This window comes from Zingiber officinale, chromosome 8B (genome assembly GCF_018446385.1).
Source record: "Zingiber officinale cultivar Zhangliang chromosome 8B, Zo_v1.1, whole genome shotgun sequence".
NCBI classification, from domain to species: domain Eukaryota; kingdom Viridiplantae; phylum Streptophyta; class Magnoliopsida; order Zingiberales; family Zingiberaceae; genus Zingiber; species Zingiber officinale.
Genome location: NC_056001.1, coordinates 17,810,248 through 17,820,766, shown reverse-complemented (window position 1 = coordinate 17,820,766; position 10,519 = coordinate 17,810,248). Strand labels below are relative to the sequence as shown.

The 10,519-nt window shown below is 40.6% G+C and overlaps 1 long non-coding RNA gene across 2 annotated transcripts; it reads right to left on the bottom strand.

Moving 5' to 3' along the window:
- Positions 1–1,987: 1,987 nt before the first annotated feature.
- On the bottom strand, positions 1,988–10,447 carry LOC122015767. Of its 2 annotated transcripts, XR_006120953.1 has the most exons (3): positions 10,241–10,447; positions 8,343–8,660; positions 1,988–8,217 (listed from the first exon to the last, which is right to left on the bottom strand). It is a non-coding gene; the product is annotated as an uncharacterized LOC122015767 (long non-coding RNA). The 2 variants fall into 2 exon arrangements; XR_006120952.1 differs by having other exon boundaries at positions 1,988–8,660.
- Between the last annotated feature and the right edge of the window lie 72 nt (positions 10,448–10,519).

Below are 10,519 nucleotides of genomic sequence, written 5' to 3'. Positions count from 1 at the left end.
AGAAGGAGGAAGTCAACCTGAACGAGGGATCATAAATAGATGACCCATATGCTATGGTCTCTGCATTGAACCTGGTCAGTTCAAATCCATGGCAATGGTGGATTGATACCAGTGTTACCAGACATGTATGTTGCAACAAGGAGCTGCTCCACAACTGTGAAGAAGTCAATGGAGACAACTTGTTCATGGGGAACTCAGCAACCTTGTCCATGTGACCGACAAGAGAAGGGGGGGGGGGTTGGTGTGAATTGTCTGCAAAATAAAAATAACCTTTTTCTCGATCTTCTAACTTAGTTAGATAACACAATTAATATAAATAAAAATGAAGTACATAAAAATGAACAACTAAAGAAAGAAGGTTAGATTTACTTGGTTATAACTTAGGTGGTTGTTAATCTAAGGAGTTGAAAAACTCTACTAGAAATACTCTTTCGTTGAAGGTGGAATAGCCTCTTACAGACATTGACAGCTCAAGAAAAAGACTAGGAAAAATTACAGTAGTTGTTGTTCAAGTTGTGTTTCATTTTCTAGCTCTAGGAGCCTTTTTATAGTCCAAGGAAAACTCTATCCGAAACTCAAAGACGCCTTCAATTGGGTTCAAGTCACCTTCAATGAGACAAGTTTTATCGTCGAAGACAAAACTATATCTTTGGCCAACGGTTATCTGAAGACGCCTTCAACAGGTTGGAAGACGCCTTCCCTGAGGCATATCCACTCCTTGGTTGATTTTCTTCGCGTGGGTGATGCTCCGATTAACTGGAGTTGAGTTCACCTGAACCCAACTTCAACCTTCTCCTCGAGCATGCTTCATCCCCGGCTTCTAGTCCCTCGAACGTCATACACGTCCTTCTCGTCTACCGGTGTACTCTACCGCAACACTTCATCCCTCGGATACATTGAGCCCTTTAGCTCCTTTCCCATGTCATCATTCTCGCTAGCTGCATTTTCTGCTCAACTTCTTGTGCTCCTAATGTAACGACCCTAAGTTTTTTTTCCACGCATCATATAACATTCCAATAAATAAGAAAATTGTTTGTAATTAATAAACCAGTCATACATCTTGCGGATCTAAATTGAAAACTACTTTATTCTCTATAAATCATAAACATTGTTTATTTATTCTTTATGCGGAATTGAAAGGTCCTCGGGAGTGTACTGTCCAACCTAGTCTGGTCAAGGGTCCAAGCCTCCAACGTCGTCTGTTTCTACACCTACCACAAACCAAACCTAGTGAGTTTAACTCAGCACATCCAAACCATAGCAGCAAAATTCCTTAACTAGTTGCATGCATTATTAAATCTACATTTACTTGGAACTTGTTGTCAAACATACAAGTAAGCAGGCATATAAGTATTTTTTTCATAAAACATTAAACTATGAGTATCACACAACATTATTTTGAATATCCTTCAATCATTACATTATGAAGCATTTTCTTTTAGCATTTAGCGTATATCATTCTTAGGTGGAGATACATTAGTCATCCTTTATCCTTTGTTTGATTGATCAATCTGTTTAACCATGCTACCAGGTGGTGGGGCGTCAACAACTCTCATCACTGGGTCGTGACCAAATATGGAAATCTAGTATTGGGTCCCTGGGGCCTTGTCTCGTAAACAGGATCCCTCTGGGGCCTTGGCTCTCACAGAATTTCCATTAATCCTCATCATCATTGTCATTTTTTTTTCCATCATTAAATAAGCATTCATATCATTCATTTAAATAAGACTCACATAAACATGTATATCATTAACTACATGAGCTCAATAAGCATGGATATCACTAACTAAATAAAGCTAAATAAACATGATTATCATTTACTATATAAAGCTAATTAAACAATCATACTATTAACTACATGAGCTCGATAAGCATGGATGATATCATTAACTAAGTGAAGCTAAATAAACATGATTATCATTTACTATATAAAGCTAATTAAACAATCATACCATTAACTACATGAGCTCGATAAGCATGAATATCATTAACTAAGCAAAGCTAAATAAGCATGATTATCAATTAATACATAAAGCTAATTAAACATTCATATCATTAATCTACATGAGGCTCAAATAAGCATGCATATTACTAACTACGTGAAGCTCAATGATTATGAACATCATTAACTATTTAAAACTAAATAAACATTCACACTCCTAGACCTCCTTGAACATCAAGTGACCAACCATCCGTCAAAATCTGCTACACACCCTTTGAAAACTTCTCAAACCTTGTCGCAAATAGCCCAAGTAATCCTTCAGAAAATCTGCTGCTTATAGCTCCCATTCCCCCTCAAAACTTACTGCACATACCCCAAATCCCCTCAAAAATCTGCTGCTCTTAGTCCTCAAATCTCCCTTGAAAACCTACTATGTATGACCCCGATATCTCTCAAAAATCTGCTGCTCTTAACCCTCAAATCCCCCTCGAAAACCTACTGTGCATAAGCCAGAAATCTCTCAAAAATCTGCTGCTCTTAGCCTTCAAAACCCCTCAAAAACCTGTTGTGTATAACCCAGAAATCTCCCAAAAATCTGCTGCTCTTAGCCCTCAAATCCCTCTCGAAAACCTGCTGCGTATGACCTCGATATCTCTCAAAAATCTGTTGCATATACAAGTTTAAAGGCGTGGGAAGAAAATCGAAAAAACTGTTGCATATACAGATTCAAATGAGTAGAAGGAAAAGTCGAAAAACTGCTGTGTATTCAGATTCAAAGGCGTAGAAAGAAAGGTCGGAAACTTGCTGCATACACAAGCTCAAAGGAGTAGAAAGAAGAGTCGAAAACTTGCTACATATACAGATTCCAAGGAGTAAAAAGAAAAGGGTTTAAGAGGTGCATTGCTCGGAGGCTTGCTGTTGGCGCAAGTGACGACGAGGAGCAGCGGTGGGGCGTCTCTTTGGCCTCGTTCTTCCTTCCAAGGTCGAAGCCAAGAGCTCTCCTTCCCGCTTTCTTTTCTCTTGCCGAGACTTCTCCCTCCCCCTTTCTTTTCTCCCCGCAGAGACTTCTCTCTCTCCCTTTCTTTTCTTCCGCCAAGAGCCCTCCTTCCTCTTTTCTCTTTTTTTTTCCTCTTCATCACCCCTCTTATAAGAACTAAACCCTAGGGTTATGTCTAGTCCTCACCAATTGGGCCGAGCCCATGTGTTTATTAGTTGGTTATTAGCAAATTATCCCCCCTTAAGTAAATAAAGAGCCTATTATCATGCTCCCCCTTGTTTTTTTAAGTCGGACATTACAAATCCTCTCCCCCTTAATTGGATTTCATCTTCAAAATTTTTAAACTTACCAATTAACTTCGGGTAGCGGTCCTGCATGTCAGCTTCTGTCTCCCAAGTGGCCTCCTCATCAGCGTGGTTCAGCCACTTGACCTTGACCATCTTGACCGTCCAATTCCGTAGCTTTCTCTCTTGCCAGTCCAGTATCTGTATGTGTCTCTCTTTATAGGATAAATCTGGGGTAAGTTGCAGTGGTTCGAAATTCAGCACGTGGGACGGATTCAACATGTATTTGCGCAACATTAAAACATGGAACACATTATGCACCCCTGCAAGATTAGGTGACAAGGCCACCTGATATGCCAATGTTCCCACCCTGTCTAGGATCTCAAAGAGCCCAATGAATCTCGGGCTAAGCTTACCTTTCTTGCCAAATCTCATAACACCCTTCATCAGTGCTATCTTTACAAAAACGCGATCACCAACTGTAAATTCCAGGTGCATAACTCTTTTGTCGACTTTGAGCAGTCTTCATTCTCTCCCTAATCCTGGCTACTAGGTCTGTCATATGCCTCATGATTCCTAGACTCATATCTGCCCTCTATCCCACTTCATCCCAATGGATGGGGGATCTGCATTTCCTTCCATAAAGTGTCTCATAAGGAATCATGCCTATAGATGACTGATAACTGTCGTTATAAGTGAACTCCACAAGCGGTAACTTTGACTCCTAGCTCCCTTAGAAATCAATCACACACGCTCACAGTAAGTCTTCCGAAATTTGTATCATCCTCTCCGATTGACCATTTGTTTGGGGATGAAATGATGTATTAAATAATAGTTTGGTCCCCATGACCGAATGCAAACTTTTCCAGAAAGTCGAGGTGAACCTCGGATCTCTGTCCAATACTATAGAAAAAGGAATCCCATGCAATCTGACTATTTCCTGGACGTACAACTCTGCATACTGAGTCACGGAGAAGGTTATCTTCACTGGTAGGAAATATGCCGACTTAGTGAGTCGATCGACTATCACCCATATGACATTAAAGCCTATCATCATCTTCGGTAGACCCACTACAAAATCCATAGTGATGTTCTCCCATTTCCACTCAGGAATTGGAAGTGGCTTAAGTATCCCTACTGGTCTCTAATGTTCTTCTTTGACTTGTTGACAAGTTAAGCATTCCGATACAAAACATGCGATGTCACGCTTCGTACCTAGCCACCAATAAAGTAATTGCAGGTCCTTATACATCTTTATACCCCCTCGATGTACAGAATATGGAGTATTATGAGCTTCTGTCAAAATCTCAACTCTGAGTGAGTCAACACCAGGAAGCCAGAGTCTACCCCGGTATTCAACAATACCATCTTCGACTGAATATAAACCTAAACCCTTAGATTCATCCTTCTATATCCACTTCTGTAGCTGTCTATTAATAGCTTGTCCTATCCGAATTTTGTCCCTCAAGATAGGCTGTATGATTAGTGTGGTTAAGTTGGGAGTCTGGCTCCTAGCATATATCTCGAGGTTAAATCCTTGAATTTTCGACTGAAGAGGTTTCTGTACTGATAGTTGTGCGATGACTGTTGTTTTCCTACTGAAGGCATCAGCAACCACATTAGTTTTCCCGGGGTGGTAGCTAATATCACAGTCGTAGTCCTTCACAAGCTCTGACATCTTCTCTGTCTCATGTTTAATTCTTTCTGGGTGAAGATGTACTTTAGGATTTTGCAATGTTTTAAAAACTGGACCGGTCATTGAACCGATGCGATGACCAGGTTGAGGTTTTTAAGGTTTGACTGGTCGAATCGATGGTTCAACCGTTATATATATATATATATATATATTAAAAATCATGCTTCAATTCTGATTAAACCTGCAATTTTGACGATTTCGAGCGGTTTTGACTGGGTTTGATCATTTTTTTATTTTTTTCATCTTTAATGGTGGACCGGACCATATCAAGAGCCGGTTCGCGATTCAACCGGTCGGACTAGCCGGTCCGATCCGATTTTCTCAACACTGGGATTTTGTGGTCAGTAAAGATTTTGCACTTCTCCCCATACAAATAGTGTCTCCATATCTTGAGAGCAAACACAACTGCTGCCAGTTCAAGGTCATGTGTCATATAATTCTTTTTATGCACTTTTAATTGCCGGGACGCATATGCAATAACTCGATCGTGCTGCATTAGAACCGTGCCCAAGCCTAGCTTTGAAGAATTTGTATACAACACATACTCTCCCTGTCTTGATGGCATAGCTAAAACTAGCGCGGTAGTAAGCGCTTGCTTCAACCACTAAAAATTGTCTTGACAATCAGCTCCCCATATAAACTTAGCATTCTTCCTCGTCAAGGCCGTCAAGGGCACTGCAATGGAAGAAAAGCTATTGATGAATTTTCGATAGTAGCCCGCCAAACCCAAGAAATTACGTATCTCGGTTGCATTTTTAGGCATTGGCCATCCTCTTACCGCCTCGACTTTAATAGGATCTACTTCTACCCCGTCCTTTGAAATAACGTGGCCCAGGAATGCTACTTTCTCTAACCAGAACTCACACTTACTGAACTTTGCAAACAACTTTCTATCTTGCAATATCTGCAAAGCGATCCTCAAGTGTTGACTATGCTCCTCCTTGCTCCTCGAATAGATCAAAATGTCATCTATGAATATAATAATGAATTGATCGAGATACGACTGAAATACACGATTCATGAGATCTATGAAGATCCCTGGGACATTTGTCACTCCAAATGGCATCACCATAAACTCATAATGTCTATATCGCGTCCTAAAAGCCGTCTTGTGCACGTCCGTTTCTTTTACTCTCAGTTGGTGGTATCATGATCGGAGATCTATCTTCGAGAATACCAACGGCCCTTGCAACTGATCAAATAAATCTTCGATTCTTGGCAAAGGATACTTGTTTTTCACTGTCACTCTATTTAATTCTTGATAATCGATACAGAGTCTCATACTTCCATCCTTTTTCTTCACAAATAATACGGGTGCGCCCCATGGCGAAAGATTGGGCGAATGAATCCTTTGTCCAGTAGCTCTTGAATATGATCCTTTAGTTCTTTTATTTCTGCCGAAGTGAGTCGATACGGTGCCTTAGAGATTGGCACGGTACCCGGTATTAGCTCAATGGAAAATTCCACCTCCCTTTCCGGAGGAATACCAGAGACATCCTCAAGAAATACGTTAGGAAATTCTTGGACAACTTTGACATCCTCCACCTTATGGCCGACTGCATCAGGTATCGAAATAACATTGGCTAGAACTCCTTGGCATCCCTTGATCATGAGCTTCCCAGCACTGATGCAAGAAATGAGGTGCGGCCTCTGTCTATTCCTGATTGCCTCAAAAATAAATGGCACCCCGTGGGGTGGTCGAATGGACACTGACCTCCACCGAAAGTCGATCGAAGCTCCATTCTGCGATAACCAATCCATTCCCAGAATAATGTCGAACTTAGGCATTGGCAACACAATGAGATCTGCCTGAACCACATGCTCCTGTAGTATAAGCTCCATGTCCTTCGCTATCCTGGTAGATAACATCTGCTCGCCAGAAGGTCCAGTGACTCTAAATCCAATCCCCTTGTCTTCTGGTAAGATTCCTAGTCGCTCTATGACGACCTCGGATATAAATGAGTGTGTAGCTCCCGAATCTAGAAAAGCATAGGTAGCTACACCTGCGATGGATATTCTACCTGTGACAACAATACCATTATACCCACCTAAGCTTAATAATTATCGAAAATTGCCCGTTAAGCCCCTTAACATTTCAAATCGATCAAATTTTCATCCTTACTATGTTTGGAGCTTTATATTTCTTGTCTATATTTTGGTGATTGAAGGTCTCATCTCAGATCATGTAAATTAGCCATGCTTAACATTTTATGCGATAGACAATAAATACATTAAATTAGTTGGATTATCTGTGACAAGCATAGTGTCTAGCTCTGCTTCCTTGGCATGCATCACAAATGCTCGTTCGGTCACCGATTCTCGCAACTTTGGGCAATCTTTAGCTTTGTGCATGTCTCCTCCGCATTTGAACCACTTGTAGGTACCCCACAGGCACTGGCCATAGTGCTGGCGATTGCACTCCTTGCACAATGGCTTTTCCTCTATCTTTGGGGCAGTTGCTTCCTGTAATTGTTGCTTCATTTTCCCTTGAGGCTTCGACTGTCATTGTCCTTTCTGTGGTCAGGTATATAACTTCTTATTCTGCTATTGTTGTTATTGTGGAGGAGGCCTCTTCCTCTTCACTTCCCACTCGATATCTTTCAAGGATTGCTCGGCTCTGAAGGCTCTAGTGATAGCGCTCTAGTATTCAGTTGGATCGGCCAACAGAATGTCCCGACGGATGGTAGGCTTGAGACCATCCAAAAAGTGCCTTAATTTTTCAGTAGCATTATTTGCAATTAGGGGCACAAATGACATCCTCTATCAAACTTCTTGACAAACTCAGCAACAAACAAGTCTCCCTGTCGGAGACTCATAAACTCCCTCTGCAAACTCGATCTCACATCAACGGTAAAATACTTTTCGTAGAAGATCCTCTTGAACTCCTCCCAGGTCAGGGTATTCTGATTAACCCCCTTTTCAGCTCCCTCCCACCATAGAGAAGCATCATCCTTCAGCAGATATATGACACATCGAACTCTATCAGTGTCAGTCATATCCATGTATCGGAATATCACCTCCAAGGATCGAATCCACCCCTCAGCAACAAAGGGGTCGGTTGTGCTAGCAAAATCCTTAGGGTCCATCCTCCTGAACTGTACATACACGTCCTCCTGTCGTCCCCTATGGGCATTACTAGTATGCCGCTCTATGAGTCAAGTCATCCCTTCTAGTATACGGGTAGCAGCATCTCATAGCAGAGATAGGGGATCAGGCGTGGCATGTCTCTCCTCCTCACGTTCTCCTCCATCATGACCATCTGCCCTACACCTTTGATAGATCAGTCTTGGAGGCATACCTGCACATATCATCCAATCCCACTCGTAACCATATTACACTCGTTCGAAACATTTAGCCGCCTAACTTTTATAACATATAAGCATTTAAATTTAGCATATACAATTCAAAGCGGTAATAACTCACAGACTTGGAGCTCAGCTCTTGGACTTTCCGAAACTTGTAGTACACATCCCTTACAACATCCTTGCTCTGATACCAACTGAAACGACCCTAAGTTTTTTTTTCCATGCATCATATAATATTCCAATAAATAAGAAAATTGTTTGTAATTAATAAACCAGTCATACATCCTAGGGATCTAAATTGAAAACTACTTTATTCTCTCTAAATCATAAACGTTGTTTATTTATTCTTTATGCGGAATTAGAAGGTCCTCGGGAGTGTACTGTCTAACCCAGTCTGGTCAAGGGTGCAAGCCTCCAACGTCGTCTGTTTCTACACCTGCCACAAACCAAACCTAGTGAGTTTAACTCAGCACCTCCAAACCATAGCAGCAAAATTCCTTAACTAGTCGTATGCATCATTAAATCTTCCTTTACTTGGAACTTGTTATCAAGCATACAAGTAAGCAGACATATAAGTATTTTTTCCATAAAACATTAAACTATGAGTATCACACAACATTATTTTGAGTATCCTTCAATCATTACATTATGGAGCATTTTCCTTTACCATTTATCGTATATCATTCTTAGGTGGAGATACATTAGTCATCCTTTATCTTTTGTTCGAGTAATCAATATGTTTAACCATGGTGTCAGGTGGCGGGACGTCATCAACACTCGTCACTAGACCGTGGCCAAATATGGAAATATGGTATTGAGGTCCCTTTGGGGCCTTGTCCCGTAAACGGGGTCCCTATGGGGCCTTGGCCCTCACAGAATTTCCATTAATCCTCATCATCATTGTCATTTTTCTTTTTCTTTTCCATCATTAAATAAGCATTCATATCATTCATTTAAATAAGACTCACATAAACATGTATATCATTAACTACATGAGCTCAATAAGCATGAATATCACTAACTAAATAAAGCTAAATAAACATGATTATCATTTACTATATAAAGCTAATTAAACAATCATACCATTAACTACATGAGCTCGATAAGCATGTATATCATTAACTAAGTGAAGCTAAATAAACATGATTATCATTTACTAATAAAGCTAATTAAACAATCATACCATTAACTACATGAGCTCGATAAGCATGGATATCATTAACTAAGTAAAGCTAAATAAACATAATTATCAATTACTACATAAAGCTAATTAAACATTCATATCATTAATCTACATGAGGCTCAAATAAGCATGCATATTACTAACTACGTGAAGCTCAATGATTATGAACATCATTAACTATTTAAAGTTAAATAAACATCCACACTCCTAGACCTCCTCGAACATCAAGTGACCAACCATCCGTTAAAATCTACTACACACCCTTCGACAACTTCTCAAACCTTGTCGCAAATAGCCCAAGTAATCATTTAGAAAATCTGCTACTTATAGCTCCCAATTCCCCCTCAAAACTTGATGCCCATACCATCCCCTCAAAAATATGCTGCTCTTAGCCCTCAAATCTCCCTTGAAAACCTGCTGCATATGCCCTCGATATCTCTCAAAAACCTGCTGCTCTTAACCCTCAAATCCCCCTCGAAAACCTGCTGTGTATAACCCAGAAATCTCACAAAAATCTGTTGCATTAGCCTTCAAAACCCCTCGAAAACCTGCTGTGTATAACCTAGAAATCTCCCAAAAATCTATTGCTCTTAGCCCTCAAATCCCCCTCGAAAACCTACTGCGTATGACCTCGATATCTCTAAAAAATCTGCTACGTATACAAGTTTAAAGGCATGGGAAGAAAATCGAAAAAACTACTGCATATACAGATTCAAAGGAGTAGAAGGAAAAGTCGAAAAACTGCTGCGTATTCAGATTCAAAGGCGTAGAAAGAAAGGTCAGAAACCTATTACATACACAGATTCCAAGGAGTAGAAAGAAGGGTCGAAAACCTGCTGCATATACAGATCCAAAGGTGTAAAAAGAAAAGGGTTTAAGAGGTGCCTTGCTCGGAGGCTTGCTGTTGGTGCAGGTGACGACGAGGAGCAGCGTTGGGGCGTCTCTTTGGCCTCGTTCTTCCTTCCAAGGTCAAAGCCAAGAGCTCTCCCTCCCCCTTTCTTTTCTTCCGCCGAGAGCCCTCCTTCCTCTTTTCTTCTTTTTTTTTTCCTCTTCACCACCCCTCTTATAAGAACTAAATCCTAGGGTTAGGTCTAGTCCTCACCAATTGGGTC